Source organism: Apodemus sylvaticus, chromosome 3 (assembly GCF_947179515.1).
Source record: "Apodemus sylvaticus chromosome 3, mApoSyl1.1, whole genome shotgun sequence".
Taxonomy (NCBI): Eukaryota; Metazoa; Chordata; class Mammalia; order Rodentia; family Muridae; genus Apodemus; species Apodemus sylvaticus.
The window spans coordinates 51,191,950-51,206,952 of record NC_067474.1 but is presented as its reverse complement, the minus strand read 5'-3'; positions in this window follow the sequence as shown (position 1 = coordinate 51,206,952).

Sequence of the window (15,003 nt, the reverse complement as noted above, 5' to 3'; positions counted from 1 at the left end):
GTGACAATAAGACCATCTAATACCAGGAAGAACTAGATGGCTAAAGGCAAACGTAGGAACCTGACAACAGAAACCAAGGCATTATGGCAGCATCTGAACCTAATTCTCCAACAACAGCAAATCCTGGATACCCCAACACACCAGAGAAACAAGAGTTGGATTTAAAATCACTGGTAAGGATGCTGTTAGAGGAACACATGAAGGATATAAATAAATCTCTTAAAGAATTCCGGAGAAAAACTATAAAAAACTTGAATCCCTTACAAGGGAAACACAAAAAAACACTTAAAGAAATTCAGGAGAATATGGGTCAGAAATTAGTAGCCAATAAGGAAGAAATGCAAAAATCACTTAAAAAAATACAGGAGAACTTTGATCAACAGGCAGAAGTCATGAAAGATGAAACACAAAAATCTCTCAAAGAATTGCAGGAAAACACAAACAAGCAAGTGAAGGAACTGACCAAAAACTTCCAGGGTCTAAAAACAGAAGTAGAAACAAATAAGAAAGCACAAAGGGAGACAACTTTGGAGATAGAAAACCTTGGGAAGCAATAAGGGGCCATAGATGAAAATATCAACAACAGAATACAAGAGATAGAAGAAAGAATATCAGATGCCGAAGATAGCATAGAAACCAAATTTGCACAATATTTTTCCACAAACCCAGCCCTACAAAGGATAATAGGGGGAAACACCATTACAATGATGGCAACTATACCTTGGAAAAAGCAGGATATTATTCTTTCAGCAAACCCAAAAGAAGATAACCACACAAGTATAAAATTAACACCAAAAATGAGAGGAAGCAATAGCCACTACTCCTTAATATTTCTTAACATCAATGGACTCAATTCCCCAATAAAAAGACATAGACTAACAGACTGGTTACATAAACAGGACCCTACATTTTGCTGCATACAGGAAACACACCTCAGTGTCAAAGACAAACACTACTTTAGAGTAAAAAGCTAGAAGACAATTCTATAAGCAAATGGTCTCAGGAAACAAGCCGGAGTTGCCATTCCAATATCAGATAAAATTGATTTTCAACCTAATGTCATCAAAAGAGACATGGACAGACACTTCTTGCTGGTCAAAGGAAAAATCCAACAAGAAGAACTCTCAATCCTGAACATCTATTCTCCAAATACAAGGGCGCCCTCATCCATAAAAGAAACTTTACTAAAGCTCAAAATACACATTGAACCTAACACAATAATTGTGGGTGACTTCAACACTCCACTCTCACCAATGGACTGATCAGGAAAACAGAAACTAAACAGGGAGACAGTGAAACTAATTGAAGCTTTGGACCAATTGGAATTAACAGAAATATATAAAACTTTTCATCCCAAAGCAAAAGAATATGTCTTTTTCTCAGCACCTCATGGTACCTTCTCCAAAATTGAACATATAGTTGGTCACTAGACAGACCTCAATAAATATAAGAAGATTGAAATAATTCCATGCTTCCTATCAGATCACTCTGGAGTAAAAGTGGTCTTTAAAAACAATAAAAACAACAGAACGCCCACATACACCGAACAATAATCTACTCAATGATACCTTGGTCAAGGAAGAAATAAAGAAAGAAATCAAAATTTTTTTAGAATTTAACAAAAATGACGGCATATCATACCCAAATCTATGGGACACAATGAAAGCAGTGCTAAAAGGAAAACTCACAGCTTTGAGTGCCTCCAAATAGAAATTGGAGAGAGCATACACTAGAAGATTAATGGAACAACTGAAAGCCCTAGAACAAAAAGAAGCTAATTCAAACAGGAGGAGAAGAAGACAGGAAATCATCAAACTCAGGGCTGAAATCAATCAAGTAGAAACCAAGAGAACCATACAAAGAATCCACAAAAACAGGATATGGTTTTTTGAAAAAAATCAACAAGATAGATAAACCTTCAGCCAGACTAACCAAAGGGCACAGAGACAGTATCCAAATTAACAAAATTAGAAAAGAAAAGAGAGATATTACAACAGAAAATGAGAAAATTCAAAAAATCATCAGATCCTAATACAAAAGCCTGTACTCAACACAACTGGAGAATCTGGAGGAAATGGACAATTTCTTAGACAAATACCAAATAAAAAATTAAATCAGGATCAAATAGATCATCTAAACAGACCCATAACCCCTAACGAAATAGGAGTCATAGATAGCCTTCCGGCCAAAAAAAACCACAGAACCAGATGGTTTTAGAGCAGAATTCTATCAGACCTTCAAAGAAGACTGAACACCAATACTCTTCAAACTATTACACCAAATAGAAACAGAAGGAACACTACCCAACTCCTTCTATGAAGCTACTATTAGGCTGATACAAAAACCACACAAAAGATCCAACTAAGAAAGAGAATTTTACACCAATTTCCCTTATGAATATCGATGCAAAAATACTCAATAAAATTCTTGCCCACCGAATCCAAGAACACATCAAAATGATCATCCACCATGATCAAGTAGGCTTCACCCCAGGGATGCAGGGATGGTTCAATATATGGAAATCCATCAATGTTATCCACTACATAAACAAACTCAAAGAAATAAATCACATGATCATTTCATTAGATGCTGAGAAAGCATTTGACAATATTCAGCATCCTTTCATGCTAAAAGTCTTGGAAAGGGCAGGAATTCAAGTCCCACATCTAAACATAGTAAAAGCAATATACAGCAAACCTGTAGCCAACATCAAACTAAATGGAGAGAAACTCGAAGCAATCCCACTAAAATCAGGGACTAGACAAGGTTGCCCCCTGTCTCCATATCTTTTCAATATAGTTCTTGAAGTCCTAGCTAGAGCAATTAGACAATATAAGGAAGTCAAAGGGATACAAATCAGAAAGGAAGAAGTCAAAGTATCACTATTTGCAGATGATATGATAGTATACTTAAGTGACCCAGAAAACTCTACTAGAGAACTCCTCCAGCTAATAAACAACTTCAGCAAAGTGGCAGGTTATAAAATCAACTCAAGCAAATCAGTGGCCTTCCTATACTCAAAGGATAAGCAAGCTGAGAAAGAAATTAGGGAAATGACCCCCTTCACAATAGCCACAAACAGGATAAAGTATCTTGGGGTGACTCTTACCAAACATGTGAAAGATCTGTATGACACGAACTTCAAGACTCTGAAGAAGGAAATGGAAGAAGACCTCAAAAAAATGGGAAAACCTCCCATGCTCATGGATCGGTAGAATCCATATAGTTAAAATGGCCATTTTGCCAAAAGCAATATACAGATTCAATGCAATACCCATCAAAATCCCAACTCAATTCTTCACAGAGTTAGAAAGAGCAATTCTCAAATTCATCTGGAATAACAAAAAACCCAGGATAGCTAAAACTATTCTCAGCAATAAAAGAACTTCTGGGGAATTCAGTATCCCAGACCTCAAACTTTACTATAGAACAATAGTGATAAAAACTGCATGGTATTGGTACAATGGCAGTCAAGCGGATCAATGGAATAGGATTGATGACCCAGAAATGAACCCACACACCTATGGTCACTTGATCCTCGACAAAGGAGCTGAAAGCATCCAGTGGAAAAAAGATAGCCTTTTCAAAAAATGGTGCTAGTTCAATTGGAAGTCAGCATGCAGAAGAATGCAAATTAATCCATTCTTATCTCCTTGTACTAAGTTCAAGTCCAAGTGGATCAAGGACCTCCACATAAAACCTGACACACTGAAACTAATAGAAAAGAAACTGGGGAAGACCCTTGAGGACATGGGCACAGGGGAAATGTTCCTGAATAGAACACCAATAGCTTATGCTATAAGATCAAGAATAGACAAATGGGACCTCATAAAAATACAAAGTTTCTGTAAGGCAAAGGACACTGTCCAAAGGACAAAACATCAACCAATAGATTGGGAAAGGATCTTCACCAACCCTAAATCTGACAGAGGGCAAATATCTAAGATATACAGAGAACTCAAGAAGGTATAACCAAGAGAACCAAGTAACCCCACTAAAAAGTGGAGGACAGAGTTAAACAAAGAATTTCAGAAATTCAGAGGGCTGAGAAGCACCTTAAGAAATGCTCAACTTCATTAGTCATTAGGGAAATGCAAATCAACACAACCCTGAGATTTCACCTTACACCAGTTAGTATGGCTAAGGTCAAAAACTGAGGAGATAGCAGGTGTTAGTGAGGATGTGGAGAAAGAGGAACACTCCTCCACTGCTGGTAGGATTGCAAGATGGTGCAACCACTTTGGAAATCTGTCTGGCGGTTCCTCAGAAATCTGGGTATGACACTTCTGGAGGACCCTGCTATACCACTCCTGGGCATATACCCAGAGGATTCCCTGGTATGCAATAAGGACACCTGCTCCACTATGTTCATAGCAGCCTTATTTGTAGTAGCCAGAACCTGGAAAGAACCCAGGTGCCTCTCAATGAAGGAATGGATACAAAAAATGTGGTATATTTACACAATGGAATACTATTCAGCCATTAGAATCAATGAACTCATGAAATTCTTAGACAAATGGATCGAGCTGGAGAACATCATACTAAGTGAGGTAACCCAGTATCAAAAGATCAATCATGGTATGTACTACTGATAAGTGGATATTAGCCTAGAAACTTTGAATACCCAAGACATAATCCACATATTAAATGATGACTCCCATGAAGAAGTATGGAGAAAGTCCTGATCCTGGAAAGGATTGATCTAGCATTGGAGGGGAATATAAGGACAGAGAAAAAAAAGGAGGGAAGTGATTGGAGAGTGGATGGAGAGAAGAAAATTTATGGGACATATGGGGAGGGGGGATCCGGGAAAGGGGAAATCATTTGGAATGTAAACAAAGAATATAGAAAATAAAAATATTAAAAATAAATAAATAAATAAATAAATAATAATAAAAAAAAATGATGTCTAAGATGAATGGAGGAGTGGCCCCTGGTTCTGGAAAGACTTATTGCAGCAGTATGGGGGAATACCAGAACAGGGAAGTGGGGGAAGGAGTAGATGAGGGAACGGGGGAGGGAAGAGGGCTTATGGGACTTTCGGAGAGTGGGGAGCCAGAAATGGGGAATTCATTTGAAATGTAAATAAAGAATATACCGAATAAAAATAAATGTTCCATGAAAATTGTCAATTTTAACGTGTTTATCTGAAATATTTTCCATGTAAATCTTTAATTTTATTATAAAGTGTTTTTACTTCCCTTTACTTCCATTTTCAATAAATAAAAAAATTTGAAAAAAAGAAAGCCCTCTAAGTAGATAGATTTTTGTTTTACCTATTCTGAAAAACTTCTAAAACTCTTAAGGTATTAGGATCGTATCTTTGTCACAGTATGCGTAAGCTCTGCATGACCTTATGACAATTACATTGATGCTATTCTCAGGGAGTTAGCACTTTGGTAATATCTCATTTTTTCCCGACTTTTTCTTACCTATATCTGAAGATTAATAAGGATTCAAGAGATTCTCTGCAATCAGACTTTTCTATGTATTGACATTTAGACATAGATAATCTGGGAGCTGAGTTCTTCTATTGACCCCAAAGTAAATGTTTTAGTAGTTCTAAAGGTAAATGTGTTTTTTATCACTGTTTAAATTCTGTGTAACTTTCTATCAGATGGTATTTAAAATTGATAATGTTCTTTAACAGTAGATATTTTAGCTAACTACTGGAATTGGAGGTACAGGCAATAGTGAATTGCCTGCTGTGGGTACTATGAATCAAACCCTAGGCCTCTGTGAAAGCTATAAATGATCTTGCCTATGAACCATCTCCCCAGCCCCTGAGTCTTAATTTATAGGAGTATCATGAATATATCTTCTCATTATTGAGAAGAATCCATGAAGTAGTGGGTACCTTCAACAGAGAAAGATTTGAAGCCTAATTTGGGTCAATTCTGGTCACAATTCACTTTTCTTTTCAGGAGGGGAAAAGCCAAAAACTTATTTTATAAAGTTAAAAAAAAAGCAATTATAAGAAAAATATTGTTAGTGCTTGAGGTTATCTCCATAGTATCTGAAGAATGCTGTGCCTCTTAAAATTTCAGTATGGACAACAGAAGGGCTTCAGATGTACTAATCTATGCTTACAAAGGAGAGGTTTTGGGGAAATGGCCACTGATAGGTTGACATACTCCAGTAAATGGTCCCACATCCATTGGCTTAGCTTGGGTTTCCATTGCTAAGAAGGCAAACCATGTTCTGTTCAGAAGCTTTCTCCCTGTACCTCAAGGGTCTTCCCCAGTTTCTTTTCTATTAGCTTCAGAGTGTCTGGCTTTATGTGGAGGTCCTTGATCCATTTGGATTTGAGCTTAGTACAAGGAGACAAGGATGGATCAATTTGCATTCTTCTGCATGCTGCCCTCCAGTTGAACCAGCACCATTTGTTGAAAAGGCTATCTTTTTTCCATTGGATGTTTTCAGCCTCTTTGTCGAGGATCTAAGAGCAAGAATTGACAAATGGGACCTCATAAGGTTACAGAGTTTCTGTAAGGCAAAGGACACCATCAAGAGGACAGATCGGCAACCAACAAATTGGGAAAAGATCTTCACCAATCCTACATCAGATAGAGGGCTAATATCCAATATATATAAAGAACTCAAGAAGTTAGACTCCAGAAAACCGAAAAACCCTATTAAAAAATGGGGTACAGAGTTAAACAAAGAATTCTCACCTGAAGAACTTCGGATGGCGGAGAAGCATCTTAAAAAATGCTCAACTTCATTAGTCATTAGGGAAATGCAAATCAAAACAACCCTAAGATTTCATCTTACACCAGTCAGAATGGCTAAGATTAAAAATTCAGGAGACAGCAGGTGTTGGAGAGGATGTGGAGAAAGAGGAACACTCCTCCATTGCTGGTGGGGTTGCAAATTGGTACAACCACTCTGGAAATCAGTCTGGTGGTTCCTCTGAAAACTAGGCACCTCACTTCCAGAAGATCCTGCTATACCACTCCTGGGCATATATCCAGAGGATTCCCCACCATGTAATAAGGATACATGCTCTACTATGTTCATAGCAGCCCTATTTATAATTGCCAGATGCTGGAAAGAACCCAGGTATCCCTCAACAGAAGAGTGGATGCAAAAAATGTGGTATATCTACACAATGGAGTACTATTCAGCCATTAGAAACAATGAATTCATGAAATTCTTAGGCAAATGGATGGAGCTAGAGAACATCATACTAAGTGAGGTAACCCAGACTCAAAAGGTGAATCATGGTATGCACTCACTAATAAGTGGTTATTAACCTAGAAAACTGGAATACCCAAAACATAATCCACACATCAAATGAGGTACAAGAAGAAAGGAGGAGTGGCCCCTGGTTCTGGAAAGACTCAGTGAAACAGTATTCGGCAAAACCAGAACGGGGAAGTGGGAAGGGGTGGGAGGGAGGACAGGGGAAGAGAAGGGGGCTTACGGGACTTTCGGGGAGGGGGGGGGCTAGAAAAGGGGAAATCATTTGAAATGTAAATAAATTATATCGAATAAAAAAAAAAGAAAAAAAAAAGAAGGCAAACCATGATCACTACAACTCTGATAGGGGACCACATTCAGTTGGAGCTTGCTTACAGATTCAGAGGTTCAGGACATTATCTTCAAGGCAGAAGCATGGTAGTGTCGAGACAGAGAGCATAGGGGAGCTGATTCTCAAAGACTATCCCTACAATAACAAACTTCTTCCAAAAAGGCCACACCTACTTCAACAAAGTCACAACTTCAATTGTCATTCCCTAGGCCACGACTATTCAAATCACCACATTCCTATCTCTGACCTCCATAGGTTTGTTCAAAACTCATGAGTCTATGAAGGTCATACCTAACATAATTCAAAATACATTTAGTTCCATTTCAAAATTCCCATAGTTTGTAACAGTCTCAACAATGTTAAAATCCAAAGTTGAAAATCTCTTCTGAAATTCATCTAATCACTTAACTGTAATCACTCATATAAACAAAATGAAGAGGCAGATTACATACCTCCAACATTGAAGGATATGCACTTTCATTCCAAAATGATAAATAAGTGAAGAAATACAGAACAAAAGCAAGATCAAAAGTCAGGCAGGCAAATTCTAAACTCTGTATCTCCATATCTGAATAGCATCAAAATACTATTCAGATCTCCAACTTCTTTTGGCCTTGTGGATTACAATACACTGAGGTTTCCCACTGCAACTACTCTTTACTCTTCATCATGCAAAGCCTCAACTTCTTTGCATGACCCCTTCAGTCCTAGGTTGTCCACTGTAACTGAGCCTACCTCTTAAAAAATAGCCTTTCACAGTGACAAGACAACTTCTCTCCATGACAACTTCATGTCTTCAAAACAAGTGCAACCTGGTGATTTTTGCAAATTACCAATTTCAAAAGCACCAGAGATCAAAACCTTGGCTATGTACTCTCAGAAAACACTTCCCAGAAAATTTCACCTCAGTGATCTGGTCTCTTCTTAACCATTGCTAATCTTTTAGCTCCAGCTAAACAACCTCAATTGTCTCAGTAGTCCCTTTTATTCTAGACTCTAAAGCCAGACTACAATGCAGAAGCTTGTTGTTACAGCTGAAACATGACCCTCTTGTTCTATTATGCTATCACCAACTTTATGTTTTCCAACTCATTCAGTCCCTAAGTTGACCATTCTGGAACTTGTTTGAAGATTGGCATTGAACTCAAATAATTGTATGACTATGTCTCCTTAATGCTGATATGTACCACAAGGCCTGGCCATAATCTTTTCCTTACCTGGAACTTGGTCTGTCCCATGCTGGCCTTGAACTAAGAGATCTGTTTGCCACTGTCTCCTGTAATTAAAGGCATATAGCACCATGCCTGGAACTAAGCTTTCTATTATATATCTTAATCAAGTTGAAAACCATTTAATATCCTTGAATACAGATTTAGTTTCATTCCACTTCCTGGATCTTCTTTACTCTTTGAACCATACAGTTTGTACTTTTATCTTTTAAGCTTACTGTTTTTGATCAAAATGCTCTTCATGAGATTAAACCAGAAGACCAAGTCTATGAGGGTTGTTCTGTGACTTACTTAACAATGCAGTCAATCTGACTCTCTTCATCTTAACCTTGGACACACTCTTCAAACAAGGGCAAAAAGCAACAACACTCTTAATGAAAGCACCATAAGAATGATCTTCAGTCTTCAAATTACCGCAGCAACAATTTCTTCCATATTCCCACTCAGATGGCCAATTAATTCCACTTAAAGCATTCCATGGTTTTCCAAGTTCAATGTCCAAAAATCCACCTGCCTCCAAACAAAATCATGGCCAAAATCAGAATAATACTCCAGTCTCTGGAAAAAACTTCTATCTTAGTTTGGATTTTTATTTATTACTAAGAAGTGACAGCATGACCAAGGCAACTCTTATAAGAGACATTAATTGGGGATGGCTTACAGGTTTATATCCTCAGTCCATTATCTTCAAAGCAGGCATGGTGTTGGAGGAGCTCAGAGTTCTATATCTTAATCAGAAAGCCACAAGGAGAAGACTCTCTTTCAGGCAGCTAGGATGAGAGTCTCAAATCCCACCCCTACAGTGATACATTTCATCCAACAAAGCCACACATACTCTAACAAGACCACACCTTCTAATACTGGCACTCACTGGGACAAGGACATTCAAATCACCACATTCATCATCACATGGGGATGTGCTAACTAGATGTACTGTGTTTTATTATAAGGACAGTATGGTATGAAGTAAGGAGGAAGAATCTCTTGGAGTGGTTTGGTAGAGTCAAAAGTAGTAGTGTGGAGTAGATATAATCAAGATATAACCAAGAAACATTGTATACATATATGTTGTATACCTTTGCTGTTTAAGTTGTAATATGAATGGACTTCTTTTACTTTCTTTTCCTTAAAATAGCCTATATTTTTTTCAATTACTTTTCAATTACTAATATTTTAAATGTTAAGCAATGAGCAATGAGACTAAAAATAGGAGTCAGAATGAAATTAATACATGAAAGATGTGCTATGAAGCACATATAAAGTCTTTACCATATTTACAATAGCCACCAAAATGACAAAGGGAATTTATATTATTTACAAATTTACATGATTAATTACCAATGTAATTAAAGTTTTAAGAAGTGTGATTATAGAACATTCTAAGACTAGAACAAGTTGTTTCCAAGATTTTTATTTCAGGGAGAATATTTTTTAGCTAAATGAAAAATTGTAGATAATATTCTTACTATTTGCAATGGTTCTTCTCATATACTTTACCAACCAGAGGCTAATTCCATGAAGCGAAGTCCAAAAGCAACCAACATTTTTTTTTTTGGATTTTTTTTTTCAGACATGGTTTCTCTGTATAGCCTTGGCTGTCCTGTAGACTCACTCTGTAGACCAGGCTGGCCTTGAACTCAGAAATGCCTGCCTCTGCCTCCCAGAGTGCTGGGATTACAGTAGTGTGCCACCACCACCCAGCTTTCTCTCTTCTTTTTTCTGTTGAATCTTGGATATGTCATTGTAGGAAACCTTGTAAGTTAAGTCAATGAACAACCACTCAACCAAAGAAGCTAAGTAACAAGGAAGGTCCAAGAGGGGAATCTCACTTGGAATTAGACATCATCAGGGATGGAGGGAGGGAGGAGACTTGGCGGGCAGAGGGCTGCGAATGGGGGCAGGAGGGAGGAGATGCAGGGAAGATGGAGGGAGAAAGTGCTGGAAGAGATAACTTTTTTTATTCAATATATCCTTTATTTACATTTCAAATGATTTCCCCTTTCCTGTATCCCTACCTAGCCCTGAAAGTCCCATAAGCCCTCTTCCCTCCCCCTGTTCCCCAGTCAACCCCTTCCTGCTTCCCAGTCCTGGTATTCCTCTATACTACTAAACTGAGTCATTCCAGGACCAGGGGCCACTCCTTCCTTCTTCTTGGGCATCATTTGATATGTGAATTGTTTCTTGGTTATTCCAAGCTTCTGGGATAATATCTGCTTATCAGTGAGTATATACCATGTGTGTTCTTTTGTGATGGGGTCACCTCACTCAGGATAACATTCTCCAGTTCCACCCATTTGCCTAAGAATTTCATGAATTCATTGTTTTTAATACCTGAGTAGTATTCCATAGTGAAAATATATCACATTTTCTGTATCCATTCCTCCATTGAGGGACATCTGTGCTCTTTCCAGCTTCTGACTATTATAAATAGGGCTGCTATGAACAAAGTGGAATATGTGTCCTTATATGTTGGAGACTCCTCTGGGTATAAGCCCAGTAGTAGTATAGTGGGGTCCTCTAGTAGTATTATGCTCAGTTTTCTGGGGAACCACCAGAGTGATATCCAGAGTTGTTGCCCCAGCTTGCAACCCCACCAGCAGTGGAGAAGTGTGTCTCTTTCTCCACACCCCTTTCAGCACCTGTCTTCTCCTGAGTTTTTGATCTTGGCCATTCTGACTTGTGTGAGGTGAAATACCAGGGTTGTTTTGATTTGCCTTTTCCTGATTGACTAAGGATGTTGAACATTTCTTTAGGTGCTTCTCAGCCATTTGATATTTCTCAGGAGAAAATTCTTTGTTTAGCTCTGTACCCCATTTTTTAATAGGGTTATTTGGTTCTCTGGAGTCTACCTTCTTGAGTTTTTTGTGTATATTCGATATTAGCCTTCTGTTGGATGTAGGGTTGTTAAAGACCTTTTCCCAATTTGTTGGTTGCCATTTTGTCCTTATGACAGTGTCCTTTAACTTATGGAAACTTTGTAATTTTATGAGGTCCGGTTTGACAATTGATCTTAGAGCATAAGCTATTGTTGCTCTGTTCAGGAAATTTTCCTCTGTGTCCATATGTTCAAGGCTCTCCTCCAGTTTCTTTTCTATCAGTTTCAGTGTGTCTGATTTTATGTGGAGGTCCTTAATCCACTTGGATTTGAGCTTAGTACAAGGAGATAAGAAGGGATCAGTTTGCATTCTTCTTCATGCTGACTTCCAGTTGAACCAGCACTATTTGTTGAAAAGGCTATCTTTTTTCCACTGGATGGTTTTAGCTCCTTTGTCAAAGATCAAGTGACCATAGGTGTGTGGGTTCATTTCTGGGTATTCAATTCTATTCCATTGATCTGCCTGCTTGTCACTGTATCAATACCATGCAGTTTTTAACACTATTGCTCTGTAGTATTGCTTGGGGTCGGGGATACTGATTCCCCCAGAAGTTCTTTTGCTGTTAAGAATAGTTTTAGCTATACTGGGATTGTTGTTATTCCAGATGAATTTGAGAATGGCTCTTTCTAAGTCTGTGAAGAACTGAGCTGGAATTTTGATGGGGATTGCATTGAATCTGTATATTGTGTTTGGCAAGATGGGCATTTTTCCTATATTATTTCTGCAATCCAAGAACATGGAAGATTTTTCCATCTTCTGCGGTCTTCTTCGATTTCTTTCTTTAAAGACTTGAAGTTCATGTCCAGTTTTCTGAGAAACCGCCAGACTGATTTCCAAAGTGTTTGTACCATCTTAACAACCCCACCAGCAGTGGAGGAGTGTTTCACTTTCTCCACATCCTTGCCAACACCTGCTGTCTTCTGAGGTCTAACCTTAGCCATTCTGACTGGTGTGAGGTGAAATCTCAGGGTTGTTTTGATTTGCATTTCCCTAATGACTAATGATGTTGAGCATTTCTTAAGGTGCTTCTCGGCCCTCTGAATTTCTTCAGGTGAAAGTTCTTTGTTTAGATCTGTACCTCATTTTTTCATAGGGTCATTTGGTTCCCTGCGGTCTAACTTCTTGAGTTCTTTGTATATATTCGATATTAGCCCTCTATCAGATGTAGGGCTGCTGAAAATCTTTTCCTAATTTATCACTTGCTGTTTGGTACTTTTGGCAATGTCCTTTGCCTTACAGACACTTTGTAATTTTATGAGGTCCCATTTGTCAATTCTTGATCTTAAAGCATAAGCTATTGATGGTCTGTTTAGGAACTTTTCCCCTGTGCCCATGTCCTTCTAGAGGACCCTGCTATACCTCTCCTGAGCATATACCTAAAGGATTCCCTGGCATGAAATAAATACACATACTCCATTACATTCATAGTAGCCTTATTTATAATAGCCAGAAGCTGGAAAGAACCCAGATGTCCCTCAATGGAGGAATGGATACAGAAAATATGGTATATTTACACAATGGAATACTACTCAGCAATTAAAAACAATGAATTCATGAAATTTTTAGGCAAATGGTTAGATCTGGAAAATATCATCCTAAGTGAGGTAACCCAGTCACAAAAGAATACACATGGAATGCAATCTCTGATAAGTGGATATTAATTAGCCCAGAAGCTCTGAATACCTAACGCACAATTAGCATAACAAATGACTTCCATGAAGAAGTAAGGAGAGGGTCCTGATCCTGGAAAGACTTGATCTAGCATTGGAGGGGAGTATAAGTACAGAGAAAAGGAGAGAGGTGATTGGAGAATGGGTGGCAAGAAAAAGGTTTATGAGACATATGGGGAGGGGGTAACTGGGAAAGGGGAAATGTAAACAAAGAATATAGAAAATAGAAATATATAGTAAAAAATAAAATTAAATTTAAAAAAAACTTGAAGTTCCTGTCATACAGATCTTTCACTTGTTTGTTTAGAGTCACACCAAGATACTTTATATATTGTCTACACACACACACACACACACACACACACACACACACAAGGAAAGCTCATGTTTTGACAGACTGCCAAGCAATAGTTTCAGATGCCGTCTATAGCTTAGTCACAGTGCAGACACATTTTATAATGGAATAAACTTTTGTAATTTCATAGGCGTCCTATTCCCTGGGGTGAGAATCCGGTTTCTCTAGACAGGCAGTCTGCACTCTCAAGGCAAGTGCTTTCACTTCTCTGGAAGGATCTTTGAAACAATGAAGCAGATAAACAGATAAACTACTAAAAGGAAAAGAGGAAGGGGAAGTACAAGAAGCCAGGAAAAGTCATGTTTTTTTACAAAGAGATAGAACCACATAAACAACAATAGCAAACAAATTAACATTTAATGGTTGTGTGAATGAATATGAGCCATTTGACATATAATTTTCACTAAGGATGCTTTCCTTTTTTTCTTTTCTTTCTTTCATTTTTATTTTTTTGAGAAAAGATACTTTATCTACCTTAATAAAGTAGTTATGTTTCCTTAAATTCAAAGGAATTCTACTCTGGGGAATACACTTAATGCAACACTGAAATTAGATTAAAAAATATATATTTTCTGAAGAAAGCAAAAAAGTTGTCTAAAATTATAAATTCTAGAAGCTCCACAGAATTCAGACTATCTTCTGATGGACAGTTAAGTTGAGGCATTAGAATATCTGTGAATTTCTCTGTTTTTTGACTGCAGAGCTGCCGAGTGGTGAAAAACCCCAAAGCATGAAAATACAAGGTCCTTATTTGTGGGGCAAGTGGACCATGCTTCTAGACAGAAGACCTGGTAATGTTAAAGCAGGAGCCAAAGCCAGGGAAGACTCATAATTAAGAATGGCAGGCATTAGAATCAGCTCCAGGATAAAGTCTATGAGTCCTGAAACACATAACCATGACATCTCATTGAAAAGGAGATGGAAATTGGTCATTTAGCATAAAAACCTAGAGTTGTCCATGCTAAGAAGGTATGTGGATAACCCCTGAGTATTTAGCCAAGGAGCTCCCCTTCCAGGCATTTCTTCCTGCAAAAGGTATATAATCCATGGTTCACCCTGAGTAAGACATATGCACTAACCTCCTCCATAAATAAAGCACTTTAAACAAACAAAGTCCATTTCCTTCATCAAGGATTGCCTTCGAGGGAGATGTTGTCTTTAAGAGACTGGTCTATATCTGCCTATATTTCCCAGAGAAGGGCTCTCTTCCAGTCCCTTCAAACTTTTGTCACTCACTTGGAACCAAACAGATACCCCCACCCCCACCCCGACTCCAGGGCTCAGCCATCTTCTTCCTGCCTGGTGCATAGGAGAAGTGCCAGTCTGAAAAACCATCATT